Source organism: Orcinus orca, chromosome 15 (genome assembly GCF_937001465.1).
Source record: "Orcinus orca chromosome 15, mOrcOrc1.1, whole genome shotgun sequence".
Taxonomy (NCBI): Eukaryota; Metazoa; Chordata; class Mammalia; order Artiodactyla; family Delphinidae; genus Orcinus; species Orcinus orca.
In genome coordinates, this window is record NC_064573.1 from 69,422,561 (window position 1) to 69,449,435 (window position 26,875).

Consider the following 26,875-nt stretch of genomic DNA (forward strand, 5'->3'; position numbering starts at 1 on the left):
GGTGGCTACCAGCAGAGACAAAGCTGGGCCAGGGGGGGCGGGGGGGGCGGGTCTCCCCTAACTTGGGAACGCCCTTGTCCACCACCAGGGCCCTTCTCTGCAGTGAAGCCCGGGCCTGAGTGAGCTTCACACACACACACACACACACACACACACACACACACACGCACACACACGCACACACACACGCATTGTTCTTCAAGCTCCTCCTCCATTCTTTAGCCCTGAGCAAAAGGTCCACCAAGTTTCATCAGGGCAGAATAGTGCTGGGGCTAATTCCTTCCTCAGAGTCAGACACACCTGGGTTTCAATCCTGACTCTGCTCCTTCCCAGCTGTGTGACCTTGAGCTACTGACTTTCCCTCTCTGAGACTCTGCTGCCTCATCTTGAAAATAGGGATGGTACTTGTGCCCCTCCCACAAGGCAGCTGTGACGATTAAATAGTAAAATGCAAATAAAGGGTTTAACCCTTTGCCTGGCCCAGAGTCAATTCCCCTGTTATGCCCATTATGTTATTATTGTTATTATTATTGTATCAGTCAGGATGGGTTAAGGTATGCTGCTATAACAAGTAATTCCCACATCTTTATAGGTTTATTTCAAGCCTGAGCCACATGTCTCTTAGGTTGGCAGGGAGCAGGGAGGCTGTCATTATAATCACTCAGGGACTCAGGTTGATGGGGCATAGCCCCCATCTCAAATGTTACCAGTGGCTGTGCTATAGGGAAAAATAAATCCTGAGAGTCTCCAATCAGCCATTAAATGCCCCAGCCTAGAAAGAAAAACATACCCTTGATTCATAGGCCAGAACTCATCACATGGCCCCATCCACCCACAAGGGACCCAGACAGACAAAACTCTGTACGGCTCCCACAACAACAAGAGCCCATTTAGAATCCTGGAACCTCATACACAGAAAGACCCTTGGAATCATCTAGCTTTTTATATTGGGAACTTAGGACCCAGAGAAGGGAAGAGACTCATCCAAGGTCACACAGCAAGTTGACTTCAGAACTGGGACTCCAAATCAGGTCCCCTGGCTTCCTAGCCCAGACGTTCTTGTTCACCCCATGAGCATCCCCTCAACTCCAGTAGTTCAAATGTACCAACACAACTTTGGCCAATGAGAAATCTCCTGGGAGGATTCTGGAAAAGGTTTCCTCTCTCTCTTCAAGAAGTCTGAGAACTAGAAGTCTCTCTGCCAGCTTTGAATGCTGTTGTGTGAGGATGAACTGCAGCAGCCATTTTGTGACCATGAAGAAATAATGTTGGGGACAAAAGTCCACACTCTGAGGAAAGCAGGGTGAATATATGAAAAGAACTTGTGTCTTTGATGATGTCACTGAGCCTCTGAATCAAACAACGCTGGAGCTGCCCTGCTTTAGGACTTCTTATTACACGAGATAGTAAATTGTCCTTATTATTTACTGCTTTGGGTCTTCAGACACTGGCCACCTAACTCATCCTAACAGATAGAACCCTCACGCTTCTACCCTATCCCACTCCACTCTCTTTTACTACTTGAAGAAAACTCTTATTTCAGGTTTCAGCTTAAGTATCCCTCCCTCCAGGTTTCCTGAATCCCCACCCCCTCACACCCTCTCAAAAAACCGCATCCCTTTCTCTCATAGAGCTTCATCCCAGTTTGTAATGAGTCACTCATTAGTGTGATCCTTTTACTTATATCTTCATCCTCCATTTGTTCCATGAGGGCAAAGAACACACTGTTTGGGCCCCATTTTAATCACCTGTGATGAGCACAGTGCTGTCCATAATTGGCACTCGGTGTTGAATGAATAAAGCCATTCATGTGCGCTTGCCCATCCATTCATTCTTTTATTCCAAAATAGTCACCCAGTAAGCTTCAGGAGGCCAGTGATCTTTGTTGTGTTCACTGTTGGATCCCAGAAGCTTAGAATGGATAAGCACTCAAGTATTTGTGGGATGAACTGGTAAATTGATTGAACTTCCTATACGTGCCAGGGGTCAGGCTAAGCCTTACCTGTGCATTTGTAAGAAAGCACACCAGAGGAAGCTGCAGTGATGAGCATGGTAGAAACGTTGCAGCAATGCTGTATTTCCACATTCTAGTCCGGCAATGACATTGCCAGCATTCCACTGGAGGAAGACGAACTGAAAGCAATGCCCAATGTTAACCTGATTCCCGGGCTGTAAGCCCCTTGAGGGCAGGGATGGTTTTTGAGAAGTGTCTGTCCAGGTGGATGAGACCTGGGTCCTGCAGGGGGCTGGGTTCCCACCACTCCTCCCACCAGATGGCTCTCCCAGTCCCTGTATCTATCATGGCAAGTTGGTCTTGGAGAAAACAGAAGCGATGCTTGAGAGATGGATGTTCATGGCAAATGGGCTGTGATGATCATGCGTCTCCATTTTCCCCTTAATATACATGATGAATAAACTTAATTACACGGAAAATTGCTGCCGTTGAAGAATGGGGCTCACGTGGCTTTCTCGTGTTGCTTAGTGCTTCCTTGCTCTCCCGAAGGTCCACGGGGGAGACCCAGAGTCACCGCCACTGACTCTAGCATCTGCCTTCATGAGAAAGCCACACTCAGGCAGAGGCAGAACCAACTCCCGAAGAAGCAACACAGTGTTGGCTCTGAGAAGACCTGGAGTGTTCATTTCATCCAACCACCCATTTTACAGATGGGGATAACTGAGTCCCGGAGAAATGGATGTGATGACTTGAATCAGGGCTGGTCTCTTCCTTCTCCAAGTCCTGAATGTTGCTCTGATCCAAAAGACACATAAGTCAAATTCCTCTTGGTTTCAATCTCTTCCAAAGCAGACATTTGGGAAACTGACCCATGCCATGGACCTACTCCTTAATGGGCAAAGTCCTGAGCATGGGACCAAACCAGAACCAACGCTTAACAGAAGTTAGCTGTCATTTGTATTGCTTTTGTTTTTATTATCATTACAAATTTTAGGCACTGTAGAAAACCAGTTCCCCCAGAATGGAAAAGAGGAGAAAAGTCAGGACTTGGAAGGTAGGAAATCTAGATGGTGGTACAGACTCTGTTACTAACTAATTATGTGCAATTCAGCAAAGCCATGCCCACCACTGAGTCTCAGTTTCCTGTCCTGTAAAATGAACATAATAATCTTTTCTGTTAAACATCAGCAGCAGACTGCTGGAGGCCCCAGTTAGCTAATGAGTGTCTGAGCTGCACAGACTTGTAAGAGGTTGTGTAATGGTTGTAACAGGAGCCTTCCGAACCGTATCACTGACAGTCTTTGACAGAGCTTAGGCTTGGGCAAGTGTCCTATGGTCTTCCAGTCTCTACTGAGATGAAGACAAACTTGCCTGAAACCAGTTTGCAGGGGTGGGATGGCAGGGAGGAACTAATAACACCTGATGTCTGTGTGCAACCTTCATCTTTATTCAGTAGACATTTACTCTGGGGTGATGATATGCCAAGGGAGGGGCACAAAGATGAACAAGACATGGGTTCTGTGCTCAAGGAGCACACAGTCTAGTAGAAGAGACAGATGTAGCGTCAATCAATTAGTGTGGTGACTGAAAAACAGGCAGAAGTAGCTGCAAAGCACAAGATGCAATCCAGGAGGACCCTCTGGAGGAGTGTGGGTTTGAATGCATCATTTATTCATTCATTGATGCAGGCACACATGCAGTGTGTCTCATGGGCTGGAAATCCAGAAGTGAATAAGATACATGTGGTCCTTGCTTTCACTGACTCTACAACCTACAAAAAGAGGCTGATTCGGGGCCAACAAGTGGTACTGGAAAAGCCACTTGGAGCAGAGGGAACTGCATGGGCAGAGGGAACAGCATGGGCAAAGGCATGGAGGTGGGACGTAATTTGGTATTCCTAGAGCAAAAGCCCTAGACAGGCGATGAGGCTAGATGGGAAACCTCTCTAATTCTGCAAGTTACCGAAGAGCAGAAATATCTAATTCCTCACCTTGTACCACCTACACATCTTCTCTCGAAAGTGCACTGTGCAACAGATAAATGGATAAACAAATGGGGTCTATCCACGCAATGGAACATTATTCAGCCATAAAAAAAAAAACAACGAAGTATTGACACACATCACAACATGGGTGAACCCTGAGGACATTACACTGAGTGGAATAAGCCAGACACATTGCATGATTCCACTTACATGAGGTACCTAGAATACGCAAATTCACTGAGACAGAAAGTAGAATACAGGTTACCAGAAGGTGGGCAGAGGAGGAAGTGGAAGTTATCGTTAATGAGTACCAGAGTTTCTCTCTGGGCTGATGAGAAAGTTCTGGAAACAGATGTCGGTGAAGGTTGTACAACACTATGAATGTACTTATAACACCACTGAAATATACACTTAGAAATGGTTAGAATGGTAAATGTTATTTATGTTATGTCTATTTTACCACAATAAAAAAAAAACTTTAAAAAAGTGCACTAAGCTACTCTGAGCTACTTGTATATCTTATAAATGCTCAGAAGTTCATTCATTCATTCATTCATCCATTCATTCCATAAATATTTGTTAAGCACCAACAACATACTAGACACGGTCCCAAGCGCTGGGGAAGCAGAGGCGAAAAAGACAGACAAAGGCCCGTGCTAGCACAGAGGTGACAGGAATGCGGGAGTCAGACAGTAAACAAGTAAATGCATTAATAAACCAGATAATTATAGATGGCCATGAACTAGGGAGGATATAAACAGGGCGATGTGCTGGGGAGAGATGGGGAGAGTGAGCTCTGGGCTGGGCTCCCTGCAGAGGTAGCTGGTCCCCTGAGTCCTACGGGAAGCAGCCATGCAAACAGCTGGGAGAACAGCAAATCCTAATATACAACAGACACCCTGCATATAATATATGTATCCCTGTCTCTCTCTCTCTCCCACTAATTCAGGGCTTTCTGATCCCGGCCCCACTCTGGGAGGGTACTAGGGTCTGGGGATGGATACAGACACAGCTAAGACTCAGAACCCTTACAGAAGCAACTTCTAAGCCTCCCCATCAGGAAGTACTTCTCCATGTCTAACTTTCCTCTCTCCTGCTACAGGCATCCCTTTTGGACCTTCAGGGGGACGGAGACCCTTCAAAGAAGTGGCCCTCTCACTGACCCTCCCAGCCATCACATCCCCTACAATCTCTAACGGTGTCACCTGAGACCCACGGTGGCAGAAAGAAACCCGACTGCCAAGCAGTTGTTGCTGGTGCAGCTCGTTAACCATAATAATAATTAAGTCCCAAGCTGGGGCTGGCCCATTAGCGCCTTTAGATCATCCAAAGTGGCGTTATAAGGCAGTGGTTTCCTTAATGAAAGGTTGTCTATTACAAAATTGGGCTTCCATCCGTCTCTATCATGGGGGGCAGTTTACCTGCTTAAACACGCACCACGAGCACGCCCTGGCAGGGGGTGGCGGTGGCTCGAAGGTGCAGAATGGCTTTCCAAGCACCAGGACGCGGATAAACAGCCCGTCCGCGCCCACCACCAAGGCAGACGGAACATCCCATTCTCCCAGGGCCGGCTGTCTGCCAGTGTCTAGGGGATGAGGGTAGACGGAGATTTCTTGGGATGGGGCACATTTAAGCCAAGACTAGAAGGTTCCTGCCTCAGGGGGAGGAGGGGAGGTTCAGCCAGAGTGATGTGCAGGATGACTTCAGTGCAACACCTGGGAGATGGGATTTCCATCCGAGCCTGATGGGGAGACATGCTGGGTGGGCCTGGGCTTCAGCTTTTGCAATCATGCGAAGAGGCATCTGCGGTTCCTTGTTATTCACTTGACAACATCAGCACCACCCGCTGATTCTACCTTCAAGATGCTACCAGCATCTGACCCCCTCATCACGGCCACCATGAACGAGTCATCATCACCTTCGGTCATCATCCTCCCACTGGCCATCCGGCTTCCACTCTTGCCCCTTCCAGCCACAGGAAACTTTTTTTTTTTTTTTTTTTTTGCGGTACGTGGGCCTCTCACTGTTGTGGCCTCTCCCGTTGCGGAGCACAGGCTCCAGACGCACAGGCTCAGCGGCCATGGCTCACGGGCCCAGCCATTCCGCGGCATGTGGGATCTTCCCGGACTGGGGCACGAACCCGCGTCCCCTGCATCGGCAGGCGGACTCTCAACCACTGCGCCACCAGGGAAGCCCCAAAGGAAACTTTTTACTTAATTGAGGTGAAATTCATACAATGCAGCAATTTCACTCCTAGGTATACGACCGAACGAACTGAAAACAGGTGTTCCAGCAAATTCTTGTACACAAATGTTCACAGCAGCACCATCCACAATAACCAAACGATGGAGACCACCCAAACGTCCATCAACGGATGAAGGACCAAAAAGATGTGGTCCATCCATACATATTACTTTTTCTTTTTTTTCTTTTTCTGGCCAGGCTCTACGGCTTGCAGGATCTCAGTTCCCCAACCAGGGACTGAACCCCAGCCACAGCAGTGAAAGCCCAGAATCCTAACCACTAGGCCACAAGGGAACTCCCCATCTATGCACACAATGGAATATTACTCAGCCGTAAAAAGGAGCCAAGCTGTGATGCATGCTACAATGTGAATTGAACAGAGGGACCCTTCTAAAAACAAATCATGTCCCTCCTCCGCATGGAACCCTCCACTGGCCTGTTTGAATGACCTCCAGACTCTGTGCAAGGGTCTATGAGGTCCTACACCCCCATTTCCTCTCTGACTTTGTTTCCACGTCTGACCCCCCCCCCCCATCCCTGGGCTCACCACACTCGGCCCTACTGGCCTGGGTCTGGGACTGGAACACACCAAGCTTGCTCCCACCTCAGGGCTTTGCACTGCTGTCGCTCCCCGTGGAGTTCCCTTCCTCTGATGGACTCCTTCTCATGTGTCAGGCCTCAGTCCAGAGTCACCTCCACAGAGAAGGAGTCCTGGACCACCCTATCGACAGCATCCCCCACGCCCACCACTGACCGTCCCTCTATCCTACTGATTTCCTATTTTATTGTTTTCACAGCTAATCTAGTGGAAGGTAAAGTAGAAAGTCATCCTGAACCCGAAGACCATCCTGAACCATCGCTCACTTGGCCTCACCAGGGTAGCAGCCCTCCAGTTTCTTCTGGGAACCTCCAAAGCCACAGTTTGCTCACCTCTCCACCTGATGCTCTCTTGGTCCCCCTTAGAAAGGCAACCAAAACCCTAAAACTGTCCAACAGCTACTTGTCCCAGGCAACGTGGATGATGCCAAAGAAACAAAAGACATGGGCTTTCTATTTCCATGTGTGCCAAACACAGTGGCCAAAAGCAGGTCAGAGATCACAGGAGGGAGAAGGTTGACTGTGTAAGAATGGGAGGGCTTTAGGGGAGAGACCGGGTAAACTTTGGCAAATGCATCATTTCCCACTGTTTTTAGAACAAAACTCCCAGTCCTATGAGATGCTCTGTGATGGAAAAAGAAAACTGTTTCATTCTAACAGGTCTGGGAAATTTGGACCAATTCCTTTTGGAGAGTCACAATGTACATCAGAAGTTCAAGTCACTGACAAGGCCTGCAGCAAAGATACCTGTTGGAATCCTAGCCTTTGCAATTATGTTAATTGTGGATCTGAGCTAAGGCAATTTTAGGGAGAAGTTTCTGTTATTTTAAGCCCAAAGTCAAGAGGTCCCTTGTTTTTCTCCTCATGACCCCCAGCAAAGTCGAGGAGCATGAGGGAGAGACCAGTATCCATTGGGAATTTGCCCCGTGCCAACACAAGACTATGTACTTCATACAATGTCTCATTTGATTTTCACAATGGTCCTATGAGGTGTGTACTATTATGACTCCCATTTTGCAGATGAGAAAACTGAGGTTAGAACAATTCTCTCATGTCCATGTAACTAGGAAAGTCACCTTTTCCTGGCTTTGAGCTCCAGCCCTTTGGCTCAAAGCCATCTTGTCCTACTACCTGTGAGTCTGGGGTGTGGTTTGCAGACCTTTCTCCCTCTCCAGCCTCTCCGTTATCCCCAATCTTCTGTCTGTTCCCTCACCGTCATAGCCCCCTTTGGGCATCAAGCAGTTAACCTCTACCCCATTCGCCCAGACTCAGGTTCGTTACACTGACTAATTGCTTCAAAGTCAGCTATTCCACCATCACTAATGGAAACTGTATCTGCAAGTAATAGATTAACTGGCTACTTGTGATCAGTTCTGAACCAGAGGATCACTGGGCACGCTGGATCCACCCAGCCCGTCCTTCTGGAGCCAGTAGAGGGAACCAGAAGCTGGACTCAAGGGGACTTTGGGGGCATCTGGAGTTTCACTGACCATCGCCCTGAGAAAGGCCTGCAGCCAGTTCTGCCCCTAAGGAGACACATCCTGCATCTTTTCAAAACATTAAAATGCAAGTGTGTTAACTTGAAAAAAATGAAAATCTTATCAGCATAATTAGCCACCAAATAGAATAACAGCTTCCCCTTACCCCAGAATGAGGGAGGGAGTGGGACTTTCCTCAGAAGTTTTAAAGTCATTAATTAGAAAGTAACAGTCACCCGTTTGCATACTAGCTAGGTGCCTTCACTGCCTTGTCTCACTGAATCCTAGCAATAGCTCCTGAGGCAGGTGCTATAATTATCCCATTTTACAGAAGGGAAACAGGGCTCAGAGAGATGCAGCAACCTGCCCAAGGTCACACAGCAAAGAAGTAAGTGACCTGGGGGAAACCACAGGTCTGTGTGACCCCCGAACCAAATCTTTTATCCTCTGTTCCAAGGTCAGAGAAGGAAAGGCCATGCATGGGCTGAATCCTGGCCCAGGGCTTGTATTTGTAAATAAAGTTTTATTGGAACACAGCCATGCCCATTCATTTACATACTGTCTCTGAAACACAAGAGCTGAATGAGTAGTTAGGACAAAGTCTGAAATATGTATTATCTACCCTTTTGCAGAAAAAGCTTGCAGACCCCTGCCAGACCCAGTTACCCTTCCCAGAAGGTGGGATTTGCACCTTAGTGAAGTGAAGGGGAAGAAAGGTGGGCGCAGGGGCTGGCGTGAACCTGGAGATGTCAAGGGAAACCAGTCTCCAGGATTTACTGACAGTCCCCCAGATTATAAGAAAGGTCTCTGTGAGTCTGGAAGCAGAGAGGGGAGTTTAGAATTGAGGAGAACCAGAGGGAAATGAAGCAGGGCTTAGGAGGCACACAGTAGGCACTCAACAGATGCTTGGGGGGTGAAGGAAGAACACAGCTGGAGTCTGAGAGGTCGAACTCTGCAGAGTTTCCCCCTTTGCCTGCCTGGTAAATGAGGAGCAGCCCTACTCCCCGCCTCCTTGCTCCCTGGCTCTTCGGGGGAGTTTTACAGGCTGCAGAGTCGCTGGAGGGTGTAAAAACACGGGGACTTTTTTCCTTTAAGTCTCCCCTGTAAGTCACCTCGAAGCATTTCCCTGATCGATTGGCTCTTCTCCTCTTTGCAGAAGCCGTCCCTGGGGAACCGTCTGCCGAAAGGAATCGTCCAGTTTGCATTTAGTCACCTTTATCTGACCCAGGAGATAAATCTCTCTTAGTTTGGTTTTTCCGCAAGGAGGGATCCTGGGAGGCCAGCTCTGCACTAGGCAAAAGCTGGAGACCTCACTAATTCAGATGCTGATTATTCCAAATGGGAGCTGTTAGGAGGGCAGGAGAGAGCCCAGTTTCCCTGGGAAAAAGCAGGTTTCTCTAAGAAAAGGGACAGGGTTTGTAAAGGCATGATTGCAAAGGTGCATTTGAGCTGCCTCGAAGCATCAAGCCTCCCTCTGGGGACTCAAGTACATGGATGGTGGCCCCTAAACGGGCCACTAGTGGGGGCACTGTGGGCAGGGAAGAAGTGGGTGCCCTCTGTGAGAGCGACTTTAACCTGTACGGAGAAGACGTGCCTATGCACAGTGCATCCCAAAGGCCACATTTTTGGGTCACAAGCCCTGGGTTTCCATCCCAGCAGCAGGATCTTGCGTGAACGGCTTCCCTTCTGCGTCTTGGTTTCTTCCCCTGTGAAATGGACATAATGATACCGACCGCATAGCTCCTGACCTCCTAAAATGGTCTCGAGGATTCAACGACCTTCTGCATTTTAAAAAAGGGCTCAGCATAGAGCAAACTCTGAATAAAGGTCACCACTCCTATTCCTATTCTTACTGTTGTTGGTATTTGGCTGACGCGGAAAAGCTGTGATTCCCCTCCCACCAATGCACACGATTGGTTTAGCCCACCGTCCCCAGCTTCTGCCTCCCCTAAAGAAAGTTGTTCCACTGGTGGTCAGATCTATCAAGAAGAACCCACTGGCTTCCCCAAGGATGCAGATTTTGTGCCCAGAGATCCTGAACCCTTTCATGAATAAATTTCCTTCCACCATTCAAAGACTCCCTCCCCTACAAGTTTTCCTCGGGCTCAGGGCAGACCCTTTGGGATGCTGTGAAGTCAGCCTTTCTGAAGAGGGTTAAACTCCTTAATCTGACCCTCCCCCTGGGGGAAAGTGGGTAGGTGGCAATGCTTAACCCAAGGAGGCCATCACAAGGAGACAGTACAGGCACTACAGCCTTGGTGAAGAGGGATTTTGGGGGAGCAGGCTGGAATCCTGGTGCCGCCACTCAAGCATAGCAATTAAGGGCCCAGCATCAGACTACCTTTCCAATCCCAGATCTGTCACTTTCTAGCCCCCCTGGTGGTTGAATCTCTGTAAACCTCAGTTTCCTCATCAGGTGAATGGGAATACTAGTTGCATCAGCCTCATGGGATTATCATGAGGTTAACAGAGATAATACATTGCAAAACCCTGAACCCAGAGGCTGGCACACTGTCCATGCCGTGTAAAGGGTAGATATCATTATTAACAAAGAGGTCCTGATTGCAGGTCGAATGCCATGACTTTTAATCCCAGTTTAATCCCAGTTGAATGCCATGACTTTTGTGTGTGTGTGTGTGTGTGTGGTGCGCGGGCCTCTCACTGTTGTGGCCTCTCCCGTTGCGGAGCACAGGCTCCGGACGCGCAGGCTCAGCGGCCATGGCTCACGGGCCCAGCCGCTCCGCGGCATGTGGGATCTTCCCGGACCGGGGCACGAACCCGCGTCCCCTGCATCAGCAGGCGGACTCTCAACCACTGCGCCACCAGGGAAGCCCCTGCCATGACTTTTAATCCCAGTTTAATCCCAGTTTGGCCACAAGCTAATTGATGACCTTGGGCAAGTCCCTCTTGGCCTCAGTTTACCCCTTCTCCTCTCCAAAGGCTCCTTCCCTCTGGGAGTCCACCATGCTACAGAAGGCATGCTCTGTCCTCACCCGGTGTCAGCTTTGAGTCTGAGCATCTTTGCTCCTGAATCTCTGAATAGAAGAGCTGCCTATTCACTATGGTTTTTTCCAAGAGCAAAAACTGGGGGTTTTTCCAAGCCAGGATTCACCCCATGTCCTCTGCCTCTTTGAAACACACACACACACACACACACACACACACATACACACACCCTGGCAGAAGAGCCATCTCCTGCTGCCCTCATCCTCCCCCACCCCCATCACATGTTCATCCGGAAGTCCTTGTCAGAATATGCCCCCTGGGACGAGCAGGTGGGAAATGTCATTTTGGATCCATTACTAGAGCTCTAAGGTGCTTAGAGATGATCAACACCAATTCCGACTTCCATCCAGGGAGGAGGGGCGGCCAGGAGCAGCCCGCATCTCTGGCAAGGAGACCTGTGTTGGCCACCCCAAGCTTCCGGCTACCACCACCCAGGGAGGGCAGGCAAAGAGGGCTGTCTGGGGGCCGAGGACCCTCTCCACTCTGTGTCCTCAGATTTCCCTGCCGCGGCTGATTTGAATAATTCAGCAATGCCGGGTCTCCTGGGCACTATTGTCTTCAGTGAAGGCAAATCAGTCGGCTGCTCGGCCTGTTACGAGGGCCCCTGCCTGCTGCCTTTTTCTGTAAATCAGGATTAATGAGATGGTGGGGGAAGCACCGAGCCCTGGGCAGAGACGCTGGCAGCCGGCTCTCCTGGAGCTGTGGCTCCTGCCTCCGTGTCCTCGGGCAGCCTTCTGTGGCAGCCATCAACCTGTCGATAACTACCTATCACCCAGCCCGCCAGACCGCGCCTCGGCCCCTCCGCCGGCCCCCATGGCTCCAGGGGAAAGAGAAAGCAAGAGAGGGAAAGCTGCCTGCAAGGGGGCTTTGCCCCCTCACCCCTGGCAGCCCGGCAGGCTAGGGTGGTGCCAGGGGCTGGGCTCCTTTCCCGCTGGCTGCACCCAAGAGTGAGGCATGAGGGAGATCCACCCAGTCCGGGGCTAGCAGACCGCTTATTAGGCTCCAAGACAGTGAGCATCCTGGGCCTGGCTTTTTGACAGCTGTCACTCACACAGGGCACAGGGAACAAGACCCTTGTGCCTGTCACTGGTGGCACCTTCCTCCCCCTCCTCCTGCCTTGTAGGGGCTAAACAGGTGCATTCTGGTTACCCCACTTACAGGCTGTGTGACCTTGGGCAAGTCACTTAGCCTCTCTGGGCTTCAACTGCCTCATCTGGAAAGTGTAGATAAAAACATGTACTTGTCCCGCAGGTTGTCAAGAGGATTCCAGGGTACATAGGCTTGTAAATTCCTGCCACCAGCCAGTGTGCAGCCCACAATCATGTGTAATCACGTTGTATTCATACCATTATCATGATTAACTCTAGAATCATGCTATTCAAAGTATGGTCCACGGGCCGTGCCAGGTTACAAACTATTTATCACCTCAGCACAGTGAGGTATATACAGAGAAAAACAGTAAATACTAATATTAAGAAACTTTTGGGGTGGGATAGGGAGGGTGGGAGGGAGGGAGACGCAAGAGGGAAGAGATATGGGAACATATGTATATGTATAACTGATTCACTTTGTTATAAAGCAGAAACTAACACACCCTTGTAAAGCAATTATACCCCAATAAAGATGTTAAAAAAAAAAAAAAGAAACTTTTGTAGTAATTTTATATCTATTGAATCTAATGATAAAAAAGCAGGGGCTTGGATTTTGCAGCTATTTTAAAGTTTCATTTAATTTTTATAAGATTCTTTTTTTTTTTTTTACTGGATTTTACAAGTGTCATTCTGCAATGAACTGGAAATGTAAAAAGAATACTGGTCCTTCAGCACAGGTAGCTTGAGAAGCAGGGTTCTAGACAAACTCTCACATTACACAAATCCCCTAGAGATCTTTTTAAAATACAGATTCTGATTCAGCAGACCTGGGTGGCACCTGAGAGTCTGCATTTCTAACAAGGGCCCAGAGGACGCTGACGATGCTGGTCCCGGGACTGCACTGGGGAGGGGCGAGTATGGAGCACCCTGGCCGATGCCTTATCCCCTCCCTGACCCAACTTCATTCCCTGTAGTTCCCCCAACACCCAGAGATGCTGCCTCCTAGTCTTCTCACAGCTAAGTACTCACCAAGGCCTCCAGACACAGAGGCTACAGCTCAGACCCCACTGCCGAATCAGAGGCACTGGGCTGGACTCCCAACAGCAGCAGCAGCCAACAACTAATATGAGTTGAGCAGGTACTATGTGTCAGGCTCTGGGTGTGAGGCGCTAGAACGCACTTTCCCAGGTTCAACTCTCTCTCTGCAAGTTCTTGCCTGTCAAACCCCGGCAGAATGCCAGACAGTCAGCACACAACCAATGGCAGCTATTATCGCTTTCCTGTTTGATTGCACTTCCTCCTCATAGCAACTCCTTAAGATACAGGAGTATGTGTTAGCTACTGCTGTGTAACAAATCAACTCAAAATCTAGCAGCTTAAAATAATATCCATGTATCCACTGTTGCCCTTGAGTCTATGACTCAGCTAGCTCTTCTGCTTTCCTGGCTCTGCCTTGGCATATACTGGCTGGCTCACTTATGCATCTGTGGTCACCTGGGTCCCAGGTGTTTTAGAATGGCCTCAGCTGGGACAGCTCATGTCTGCTCCATGTGGCCTCTCATCCTCTAATAGGTTAGCCTGAGACTCTCCTTATGGGGGTCAGAGAACAGAGTGAACAAAGCCTCCTGGGACCTAGGCTCAGGACTGTCACACCATCACTTTCTCTATATCCTATTAGCCAAAATAAGTCACATGGACAGCTCAAAATCAAGGGATGGGGGGACAAGACTCCACCTTGAGATGGGAGGAGATGTAAAGTCACATGGCAAGGAACATAAACACAAAGAGAGGGGGAGATTCAGGGCCATTTTTGTAGGCTTATCATTATCCCTCTCTCTAGATGAGGATACTGAGGGTCAGAGAGGTTCAGAGACTTGCCTGAGGACAGACAGCAGTGAGAAAGGAACAGAGCCGAGCTCTGCCTGACTCAAAACTGTGCTCTGAACCTCTTCCAGACTCTTCTCTGTGTGCAAAAAAGGAAAAAAAAAAAAAAAACGTTTCGTTAACTCAATTCACCAAAGGGAGAGAATTTTCAAATATTTTGACATCTCTAGTGGAGGTTTTTGCCTGCTTGGGCTCCTGTGCCACCCCCTGTCCTCTAATCACAGGCCTGTTTTCCATCACCTGCTCTCCTCTTTCCTCCTGGGCCTTGCAGCTTCAGGCAATTTATCTTTCCCTCTTTTTTTAATGGTCTCTTTAACACGAGGGTTTTCTAACAAGACAAATTGAAGGGCTTGGGCGTCAAGCAGAGCTCACATGTGCTCATGGGAGGGGGTGCGGTGAGGAGCCAAAGGGAGCCCAGAGAAGAGACAGGCACAGGCTGAGTGGTCCCCAAATCCAAGAACTGGAGAATTATGTATCTTCAGGCACCTTGTTTGCCCATCCTTGTCCCAAAAGTCTAGTGGCTCTTGTCCTGGCGTCCCCAGATTCCCACAGTCCTGAAAATGTCTACAGAAGCCCTTTGGAGTGGGTTGCAGCAGTACAGCTAGTCTAGAAACTCAGGCAGTCTAGAAAACTTTACTTTTTTGCAATGGAGTATAATATCTATACAAGCCTGTGTTCTACCAAGTGGCAGAAATACAATTATAGTTCATCTAGGGTCCTCTTCCTCCTTTGTCCAGGGCTGTGTCTAAATTCTGGAGAGATGACATTATGCCAACTTGAGTGTATCAGTTATCAATTGCTGCTGCCCCCAAATGTAGTGGCTTCAATGATAATCAGCTTTTATTATGTCATCTGGCTTCTGTAGGTCAGAAATTCATGAGTATTTAGCCAGGTGGTCTGGCTGCAGGTCTCTTGTGAAACTGCAGTCAGATATCAGCTAGGGCTGCGGTCTCATCTGAAGGCTTGTTTGGAGACGGAGGTTCCATTTCCAAGGTGATTCACTCACCGGAGCCTCCTGTCATTCTGTGTGGGCATCTCCAAAACATGTGTCCCCCCAGCATGGCTTCCCTCAGAGCAAGGAACCTAAGAGAATGAGGTGGAAGCTGAAAAGCCCTTTATGACCCACCCTCTGAAGTCACACATCACCTCTGCTGTACAATACTGTACAATACTGATCACACAGATAGTCCCAATTTAATGAAGGGAGAAACTGCATCAGGGTATGCCTTCCAGGAGGTGAGGCTCCCTGGAGAATGGCTATCCATAGGGTGTCAGGAATAGGAGTCATCTTATCTTGTTCTTGGCTTTTGCTAAGATGTCCTTGCTCAGGTGTGGTCCATGGTAATCTACAGACACCCTGATTCACCCTGGACCTCAAGCCCTCCCTGTCCTTTCTCAGGAGGCACCAGCATCCATGTTCCCTTCACTTCGCCCTTAACTCTGTTCTGCAGCCCAGGGAATCTTCTCTAGTCTTAGAGACAGGACTGCTTCACTTTTACATCCTTCCAAATCTTTTGTCATATGCCCAGTCCTTGGCTGGCTTTTAAAATTCAAAAGCCAAAATTGGATTCCCTTCCTTATCTGAGTTCTGCTGTGTCATCCTTTCCCTGAGGCAATGCATGCTGCATGGTCTGGCTGCTGCCTGAGTGAGGAGACTGGCCACAGGACATAAATAAATGCACAGATTATTTTTTTTAAGAAAAAGAGGAACTCAGTTAATATTTCAAAATATTTTCCTGCCATGCTGTAAAACACTGAGTTCCTGTAAGTTGCCTTTTTCGTCTCTGTTGATTTTCTCTGTCACTCTACAAGAAATACATCATATGTCCACATTTTACAGATGAAGAAACAGGGTCAGAGAGGTTGGATGGCTTGCTAGACCCATATCCAAGGATGGTGGCATAAGTGGGACACAACCCCATGTTTTCTGACCCCAAGTCAACACTCTGGCCACAACTGCACTACTTCCCTATGTCCTCTGCCTTCTTTCCCCTCTGAAATCTGCTTTCTTTAAGATTTTTCCCCCAGCCAATGAAAAGGTACACTATTGGGACATGATTACCTTTCTTGGGCATCTTGACCAAACATAAGAATTCCCCTACGCTAAAGGGAAGGTTCTTGAATGGTGGGGTTTTAGGCACAGGTATAAGTGGGAGAGGACCTGAAGGGTCAGTAGACCAATCAAATATTCCTGAAATTATACACCAAAGTAGTCTCTTGCTTCACCCACAAGTGAGTTTGACTTTCTGGGTGAGGAGGATCAGATATGGAAGGCAAGGGAACAGATGGACTTACAGACAGAAGAGCAAGAGAAAACAACAACCAGCATGATCCAACCCATCCTCTTGCAACAAGGATCCTCTCCAAGGAGTGTCAGTTTCTGAATTCAATACCAACTCTAGAAAGTTATTAAGTCTGAACTCCTAATGAAGAACAGATGGGAAATGAAAGAAAAGCAAAGATCAAAATATGCTTTCCATATTTTTTGCTTAAATGAAAAAATTGTCAGGAACCACTGATTGCCTTTTGCAAGGTGTCACATCCACCCAGTGGGATTCCCAAGTCAGCAAAGCGTGCTTTCCCCTCATGGATCCAGGCTTGGCTACCACAAGCAGACACTTGAGGGTGAAAGCAGTCACCCCACCAGCTCCCCTGGAGTCTGAAGGTCCACCACCACATGAGAGGTGAAGGGCACAGACTTCAGAGGCATGCAAACCTGGGTTCAAATTCTGAATCTGCCATTATTTGTGAATTTGGGCAAGTTATTCAACCTCTCTGGGCCTCAATGTCCTCATCCAAAAGGATCTTTAATGATTTAAATAAACTAATGTTGAGTCATGGTCTTATGGTAGCTACTAAGATAAGACATGGTGGTTGCAGCAGAAATGGTGCTATGTGTTCACCAAATGCTGTTTCATATTCATCTTTCCTGGACACACAGAAAACCACCCCTTCCCAGCCTCCTTCCAGGTTGTTGGGGTCATGTGACTGGTTCTATGAGTGGAGGTGACAAGCATCACTTCCAAACTAAGGAGATTCTCTTGCCCCCTGTTAATACAGTAGGCCTCGTGTTGAAATATGGAAACACATATTTAAGGAGCCTGGATCCCTGAGTCACCACATGGAGCACAGCTGCCCAGGCCCACGGTGGACTTTACAGGGGCAAAAAATGAACGTTGCTTATAAGGCATTTTTGTTGCAGCAGCCCAGCTTACACTGACTAAAATGGGGTCAATCATTTCTCTTCTGCAGAAAGGCTGCAATGTGGTTGCTGGCACATACTAGGTGGTCACATTCTCTCTTCTTGCTCTGTTGGGGGTGGGTGGGAGCTCAGACTTGCCAAAGGTTACATTGGTTTTTAGTGGAGCACCTGGGTCTCAAACCCAGAGCCTCCAGAGCCCAGTCCCATGCTCTCTGACTGCAGAAGAATACACTGCCCGGCATTCTTGCCGGGTGTCTCCGGGAAAAACTTCCACTGTGATTGCTTGGGTTTGAGGCAAATATCAAAGTTGCTGACAGCCTGCTTGCGTAGTGCTGATGTGTAATACTGATGAATCAGGAGCCAGGTCCGGCACTGGCTGTTGGTCCAAGTGCCCAGAATATTCAAGCACTCTGTTGCCATTCCCTGATGTTATCACTTCCCTTTACAGTGTGATTCTTCTATCGCAGGTCACTGGTTCCAGTGTGAATTTCCGCTGCCGCCCACACATCCCAGGAGACAACCCGCCTGCCTAGAACTAGATTCCAGGTCCCAATGAGGACAACTGGGCTGCCATCATTGCACAGGGACATCACGGGACAAATAAAGAGCCTGTATGCCCACCAACATCTAGAAGGAGGCAGCCTTCACTCTCCACTCTTCTCCAGTCAGAGGCAAGCAGCTTCTCATTCAAGCCAATTGGAAAAAGCAACATTTTCCTAACCCCCACCCCCAAGACCTGATCCGGACATTTTGGGAACCAGGGACATTTTTCTCAATAAATATCTTCTCCCCACAGCGAGACAGCCTGCCCGTCCTTGTGCCCTTGGAAAAGCTTGCCTGTTAGATGTTCCAAACTGCCGTGTGCTTTTCTGGTTAAACATTTATACTGCAGCTTTTGTGGATAAATAGATCCATACATGTGTCTGCACGATTAGGATTAAATATTCAAAAGATGCACAGGCAGGGACCTGGTCGGCCTGAATGAGATGAAACTCAGGGGGTGGAGGGTACAAATGTGGGATCTGAGTGGGGTTGAAGGGGCAGTGATTAAGAGCATCATGGTGGACCCATGGCCTGTCGGGTCCTGGGCTGCCCGGATGGAAAGCAGCCCTAACGCAGCTGAATCTTTTCTCTTCCCCTCTCTTTTCATCTTTCCTCCTCCTCCCTCCTTCCTTTCTCCTCCCTCCAAGGCATGGAGGAGCTGCCTTCCCTTCCAGCATTCACTGCACCACTTCCCTTCCAGCATTCACTGCACCACTCCAAATCCGACTGCCTTTCACAATTTTATTTGATTAGGTTTTACGAGCTGACTTGCATGCCATGGCACAAGTTGCCGGATATGTCAGAGGCCTGGCAGAGACTGGAATTGAAATGATTCTAATTACATGTGATAATTTTTGCATTCTGACATAAAACAATGTTACCCCCCGCCCAAAAAAAATCCCATTACAATGGTTAAAAGACAAATCATTTAGCAAGTCTGTTTCTTTATTACTTTATTAGACAATTTACAAGGCAACATTTTGAACATTGGGATCGGGTGATGGCCCAAGGCTATCCAACTGTAAGTTGCGCTAAGAAAAGGGAGTTCATCTCTTGTCATTAGTCAGAAAGTCAAATGCAATCATGGGAACTCCATTTGGCTTGTCAAATTAGCCGCTGTTTCAAGTCATTAGCATGGCGGAGCATTGCAGACACAGAGAGGAGGCCCTCAGCTCTGGAAAGAAGCGGTTAGTGGCCACCCAAGACGTTTACGATCACCTCCTCCAAGCAGCCTCCAAATAGCCCAAATCCCTTTCCTGGGGCACCCCTCCTGGAGGAAGGATTTTACCATCCTGCAACACTCCAAGCAGCCTTGGTCATGTGACTTGTTCTAGCCAATGAAATGACAGCAGAAGTGATCCATGTCACGTCCAAGCAGAATCTTTAACAGACAGTGCATGCTTCTCTGGGTGTCTTTTTTCTCTGCCTCCAGACCAGGAATGTGCTAGAGAGAGGCTGCTTCAGTGACCTGAGTCACACGTAAAAACCATTTGAAGCAGGGCAGCCGCCAATGTGGAACGTGAGGAACATGATGGATGTGTAAATGATGGACGTGGAACGCAAGTGAAAGATAAATCTTCATTTTTTTTTTACAGGGTGATGAACTGTCCAGGTTTCTCAAGAGCCAAGGGGGTTCCAGTTTTAAAACTGAGACAGTCCAAACGACTGGCCTTGATTTATCTGGGACTGCGGGATTTCCTGGGATGCAGGATTTTTAGCGCTAAAACCAAGACAAACCTGGGTGAATTAGGACGAGTCAGTCCCCCTGTCTTTGGAAGCCACAGAGATTTTTGGAGATGTTTGTACCTCTGCAGAGCCTGAACTAAGCTGACTGTCACGGACTGAACATCCTCCAAAATTCATATGTTGGAGCCCTAACCCCCTGTGTGTTTGGAGATGAAGCCTCTAAGGAAGTAATGAAGGTTAAAAGAGGTCCAAGGGTGGGATTCTGATCTGATAGGATTTGTGTCCTCTTAAGAAAAGACACCAGGGGCTTCCCTGGTGGCGCAGTGGTTAAGAATCCACCTGCAATGCAGGGGACACGGGTTCGAGCCCTGGTCTGGGAAGATCCCACATGCCGCGGAGCAACTAAGTCCATGCGCCACAACTACTGAGCCTGCGCTCTAGAGCCCATGAGCCACAACTACTGAAGCCCGCATGCCTAGAGCCCATACTCCACAATAAGAGAAGCCACCATGATGAGAAGCCCGCGCACCACAACGAAGAGTAGCCCCCGCTCGCCACACCTAGAGAAAGCTCACGCACAGCAACAAAGACCCAACACAGACAAAAATTAATTAATTTTTAAAAAAAGAAAAGACACCAGAGGGGTGTGAGTGTGTGTGTGTGTGTGTGTCTTTCTCTCTCTCTCTCTTTCTCTCTTCACGTGCACACAAAAAAGAGGTCATGTAAGCACACAGCAAGAAGGCAGCTGTCTAAAATCCAAGAGATGAGCCTGCTGGTACCCTGCTGACACCCTGATCTTGGACTTCCAGACTCCACAACTACAAGAAAATGAATGTCTATTGTTTAAGCCCTCAGTCTATGGTATTTTGTTATGGCAGCCTGAGCAGACTACGACACTGACTGATACACCCTCACCTTACAGACAAGGAAACCAAAGTTCAGAGTCAAATATTCTTGACGGAGGTAGTGTGGCGACAACAAAATGGAGACCTTATTGACGCCAGATGGGTCAGCGTTTGTTTTCTGACTGTGATGGTTAATTTTATGTGTCAACTTGACTAGGCTTAAGGGATGCCCAGACAGTGGGTCAAACATTATTTCTGGGTATATCTGTGAAGGTGTTTCCAGAAGAGATTGGCATTTAAATCAATAGGTTGAGTAAAGATCGTCCTCACCAATGTAGGTGGGCATCACCCAATCCATGGAGGGCCCAAATAGAACAAAAAGGAAGAGGAAGGGCAAATTCCCTCTCTCTGCCTGAGCCAGGATGTCCACCTTCTCCTGCCCTTGGACATCAGCCCTCATGTTTGTTGGGGCTTCAGATTTGGACCTGGACTTACATCATTGGCTCCCCTGGTTCTCAGGCCTTTGGGTTTGGACTGGAACCATATTGCCGGCTTTCCTGGGCCTCTATCTTACAGACAGCAGACTGTGGGACTTCTAGGCCTCCATAATCATGTGAGCCAATCCTTCATAATAAATCTCTTTCTATCTATCTATGTATCTATGTATCTATCTAGCTATCTCTCTATCTGACCTATTGGTTCTGTTTCTCTGGAGGACCCTGACTAATACACAGGCTCTACTGATTACTGGTTGTATTTCTTTGGGCATGTGTCATGGGTCTGTCCCCAGCAAGCAGAATCTACCATGCAGGATGTTCAGCAGAAAGTGCTCTTGGGATTAGAACTCAAGCAAGAGGGGAGAAGGAAGCAGAATTGGGAAGAGGAAGAAGCTGAGCTGTGATGATGGTCCAACAAAGGTCTCAGCGGACCCCACGGGGAGCTCTGGAGCTGAGATGGCCTTTCAGAGCTGTCTCGAGTTGGGACAAGGGGTCAGGCCTTTATCTTCCTGCATCTATCAGTCATTGGATGTTAGCTGCCCCCAGAAGGGAGTAACCTTTGTTGAGTCAGCCTCCAAAGAAGGCACCGCTCCTGGAGTGAAGGAATAAATCCTTCCTTCCCTAAAGTGGATCTGGGCTGTGCATCCCAGCATCCAATACAGCAAGTTATTTAAACAGCCTGAACCGCAATCCTCAGCTGCAACATGGGGCAAGGAGTACATACAGATTACTACTATGATGGAGATAATTTGTTGATACTTACAATATGCCAGGCCCCAGGTTACCATGCACTTCAGCTCATAGGGATATTTGAGGACTGAATGAGGTAAAACATGTAAATGCTTAGAATAGTGCCTGGTACACTATTATTGTAATATATATTGTAATAACTATTATTATATTAAATACCATGCACTTGCACAACTGCAGCCATCTTTTCACTGGTATCACAGTAGCCAGAAGGAGCTCTCAAAAAGGCCAGTATTGCTAGGTTACTCCCCTGCTCTGAACCCTTCCATAGATCTCTATTACCTTCTAGATAAAGCCCAAGCTCCTCCCCTTGACTTCAAAGGCTTTTGCTAATCTCTCCCCATCTACTCCCCACACTTCCCCAGCCTCACAGCCAGGTGCATTTAATGACTTTCTATAAAACCTTATACCTCTAAGCCTTCTCACATGCCATTCCACCTGGACTACATCCCTGATCCCCTCCCCCATTTGGTGAATTCCAACTCCTTTCTCAAGACTCAGCTCAGGCATCACCTCCTTCAGAAAGCCCTCCCTGTGCTTGAGGCTGGTCAGACACTTTCCCCCAGATGCCACCGCCCCCCTGGGCTTGCTTCAATCGTGCTACCTGGATTCTGGTTATCCGTGTATGAGACTGTCTACCCCATTAGAGTTCCATGAGGCTGAGGCAGCAAGAGTATCTGTGGATTCCGAAAGAATTTTTCCAACAAAAACAAAAGAAAAAGCCTCTCAATTCCCAGCCCTCATCTGGGGAGGGGAAGGCTGGCACACAGTAGGTGGTCAGGAAACACTCACTCGATGAAGGAATCTTCAGCCCAGCCCTTTCTAGGATAAGCGTGGGAACTTTTCTCCATGTCTCAATGGAATCTACCTAGAAATCCAATTTGAAACCCCTGAAAATTGGCTGCAAATTTACTAACCCCTAGAGAAGCAGATGAGTGAAACATGGCAAATGGCTTCTATTGTCATCGGTAATGGCTGTTGTGTTTTGAATAAGCATTTTTATAACTTGCAGACTGGGCCACGGGCTCTTAAGACTTGGAAGCAAGAAGGTCTACCATCCAATGTCACTCCTGGCCCTTGCAGGCTGGGTGACCCTGAGAGAGTCACTTCCCCACTCAGAACCTCAGATTCTTCCCCCGTTAAATGAGAGCTGGAGACGAGCTGAGCTTTAAACACAGACCTCCTGCCCCAAATAAACAAAACAAGCCAGCATGGTTTCTACAGCTCTGTAGCTCATCAAGCCTGAGACTCCTGCTTACTCTTGAGAATGTTTTAGTGGTTCAATTCCTAAGTCCTGCACCTGGCACTCAACGCTGGCACCATCAGCCCCACCTTCCTCTCTTGGCCCATCTCCCAGTGCGCCCCCTGCAGGCCCAGAGACATATGCCACCTCCCACTGCCCTCCGTCCACACCCCCTCCATGGTCCCCACTTATAGATATTGTTCCTCCTCCCCACCCCACCCCCATGCTCTGGGCACCATGTGCCAGGTATATGCCAGCTGGTGCTCAAAAAACACAGCACAATGATTATTTCATTACAGGCCAATTACGGGTTGAACTGTGTCCCCCCCAAAGTATGTTGAAATCCTAATCCTTGGTACCTATGAATGGGACCTTATTTGGAAATGGGGTCTTCACAGATGATCAAATGAAGATGAGATCATTAGGGTTGGCCCTAAGCCAATAGGACTGTGTCCTTATAAAAGGGGAACTTCGGACTGACGAGCATATCGGGAAGATGATGTGGAGACACAGGGAGAAGTCTATCTACAAGCCAAGGAACGCCCAAGGCCACCAGAAGCTGGAGGAGAGTGATAGGCCAGGCCTCACTCTGTAGATGACATCAACCCACCCAGCCATGGGGGAGGAGAGGAAGGAACACTGGATCCAGGTTCTGGGCCTGGCTCTGCATGGACTGAGTGTCCTTGGGTAAGCCACTTCCCCCTCTGGGCCTCAGTGTCCCTACTATAGACTGAATGTATGTTCATGTCCCTCCAAATTCATAAGTTGAAGCCCTAACCCCCAATGAGATGGTGTCTGGAGGTGGGCCTTTGGGAGGTGATTAGGTCATGAGGGTGGAGCCCCCATGAATGGGATTAGTGTCCTTAGAAGACAAAACTTGAGAGAGATGATGACTCTCTCCACCATGTGAGGACACAGCAACAAGGCAGCTATCTACAAGCCAGGAAGTGGGCCCTCATCAAACACCAAATCTACCAGCACTTTGATCTAGGACTTCCCAGCCTCCAGAACTATGGGAAATACGTGTCTGTTGTTTAAGCTACCCTGTCCATGGTATTAGTTATAACAGCCCAAACTGACTAAGACAGTCACCATCTATAACATGGGCCAGGAGCACTATAGAATTTCAAAAGGCCCTTCCTGCTCTAAGACTGGGCATTTCTACTGCATGAGCACCTACTATATACAAGACACTTGGCTAGGTTCTGCAGAGAGGAGAAAGGAGAATCAAACACTCATCTACCCATTCAATGTTCCCCCAAGTACCCAGTTTGTACCAGGCACCGTGCCAGGCGGGGGGAGAGGATGATGACCAAGACAGATGCAGCCCCTGTCCTGGTGGCACTCAGTCTAGGGTTTCACAGACATGCAGCCTGTCTCTGCATCACCAAATGCCAGAGGGGCAGGCAGGGATGCGTTCACGGCAAGGCTCTCTATGAGCCAGACTGCATTAGTGGGACCTCCATGCACAAGTGGGCTATGAGCCCCCAGGGGCTAAGCACTTGCTTGTGAGGCTGGCTCTGTGATGATCAAAATGGAAACACGTCCGGCTCCCCCAGTGGAGCGGATATGGGCCTGTCCACCTGCCTATCAGTCTGTCTGTCTGGAGGGGTGGGTGAGGCCGAGCCCCGACCCCGGGTGCCCCAGCACCGCAGCCCCGGGCTTCAGCACAGGAGGCCCGGCCAGCCAGCCAGCCAGCCCGATCCACCGCCTCGTAGGTCAGCAGAGCCGTGACCCGAGGGCTTCTCATCTCCAGCGGCTCTGCAGTCGGTAATTGCCCTGCCACCTGCAGCCTCTGGGCCGGAATCAATTTTATCCACTCCATGCTCCAGCAGACAGTGCCCTCCGCTTCCCACCGCCCTGAAAATACTGCCTCTGGGGGTTCCGGGGATGAGGGAATGGTCTGGCCACCACCTCCCAGTCAGGCCAGTGTGAATCCCCAGTCTGTATCTGTTACAAAACTCTTGTCTGGGTTATTGATAGTCATAGTAAACAGTCGTAATTGCCAAGCACTCACAGAGGGCTGGGTCCACACTCAGCTCGTACAAGGTTCAGCCTTCATTCCATCCTCACAGCAACCATAGAGGCAGGAACAAATATCCCCACTGAACAGATGAAGAGACTGAGGTTCAGAGAGTAAATGGTGTCACTGGATTCCAGCCCAGTTCTGTGTGGCTCCAAAGCGTCTTGTCCTAATGGGGAGCCAGGAAGGTGCACTGCAGGTAGGGGGGCATTCCAAGGTCCTGACTCCACAAGAAGTGGGGCACGTGCCAGGGTGATGCCTGAAGATTCTCAGACCTGGAGGCAAGAAGCCCTTCTTTGTATTGCTTTTCAAGATGGGGCTGTGTGACCTCCATCAAATGGCTTCACCTCTCTGAGCCTTAGTTGCCTTATTGGTAACAGAGGCTGAAAGGCTATGGGAGCTGGGGCAGGCCTGGGGGGGCAATTTCTAAACTGGAACCTCCGCCTCCCTCTGCCTGACAGTTTAATGGTTCCTTCTGGTTCCCTCTGCTGCCCTCACAGGTTTCAGCAGGACAAAGGGAAACTATGCTTTGTGTTCAGGCTCCAGAGAAAAGTTCACTGGGACAGAGGCCCAGGGACTCCCGGCCGTGTGCCCTGGTGCCTGGCATCTGAGGGCAAGAGAGGTGCTGTGTGTCTCCAGGTCCAGAGCCCTGCACAGTACTGGGGTGTGGGGAGTTGGGGGGGGCTCTTCGTGGTGAACTCAGAGGCCAATGTCAACCCAGCTATGTCTAGGAAGCATCTTCCATGTGCTTGCTCCACCCCCATTTAATCTCACAGCAACCTCGAGGGCAAGTGTGATTATCCCATTGTACAGATGAGTAAACTGAGGTTCAAAGGCATTGAATGACCTGCCCAAGTCACCAAAGAAAGCAACAGCCTGGCTAGGATTAGAACTCAAATCCGTTTGATTCCAGGGTCATTATTCTCCACAGCTCTGCACCCTCACTCAAGCCTAAGACGACTGACTACCAAATCCTGACCACCAATTTCTACATCCCCCATGGAAGGTTGAAGGCAAAAAGAGCACCAGCTTCAGAGTCACACAGAGCTGGTTCTTAATTATCAACACTAAAAGCACAAGCAACAAAAGGAAAAATAGAGACTTGGACTTCCGCCAAAATTTTAAACTGCTGCAAACAATACCATAAAGAAAGTGAAAAGACAACTTGCAAAATGGAAGAAAATATCTGCAAATCATATATCAGATAAGGTATTTGTATCCAGAATATATAAAGAACTACAACAACTCAATAATAGACAATCCGATTTTTTTAAATGGGCAAAGGATCGGAATAGACATTTCTCCAAAGAAGATACACAAATGGCCAATAAGCACATGAAAAAATGCTTGACATCATTCGCTATCAGGGAAATGCAAATCAAAACCACAATGAGATACCACTTCACACCCACAAGGATGACTAGAATCAAAAAGTCAGATAGTAACAAGGGTTGGCTAGAATGTGGAAAAACAATCAAAACCCTCATCTACTGTGGGCAGGAATGTAAAATGGTGCAGCCACTCTGAAAACAGTCCAGCAGTTCCTCAAATGATTAAACATCATGTTCCCATATGACCCAGCAATTTCACTCTCAGGTATTTACCCAAAGGAACTGAAAACATATATCCACACCCATATTCCACAAATGGACATAGCAGCACTGTTCACATGAGTCAAAAAGTGGAAACGACCCAAACGTCCATCAACAGATGAATGGATACACAAAAAGTGATATATCCATGCAATGGAATATTATTCAGCAACGAAAAGGAAGTACTTACACAGGCTACAACAGGGATGAACTTCGAAAACACCATGCTAAGTGAAATACTCCAGTTACAAAAGGT

At 48.5% G+C, this 26,875-nt stretch overlaps 1 long non-coding RNA gene across 1 annotated transcript in view; it reads right to left on the reverse strand.

Moving 5' to 3' along the window:
• Positions 1-26,531, reverse strand: part of LOC125961236 (uncharacterized) — a 250,840-nt gene extending 224,309 nt beyond the window's left edge. The window contains exon 1 of the long non-coding RNA XR_007471665.1: positions 25,022-26,531. This is a non-coding gene — a long non-coding RNA (uncharacterized LOC125961236). The remainder of the gene's footprint in view (positions 1-25,021) is intronic.
• Positions 26,532-26,875: the final 344 nt, after the last annotated feature.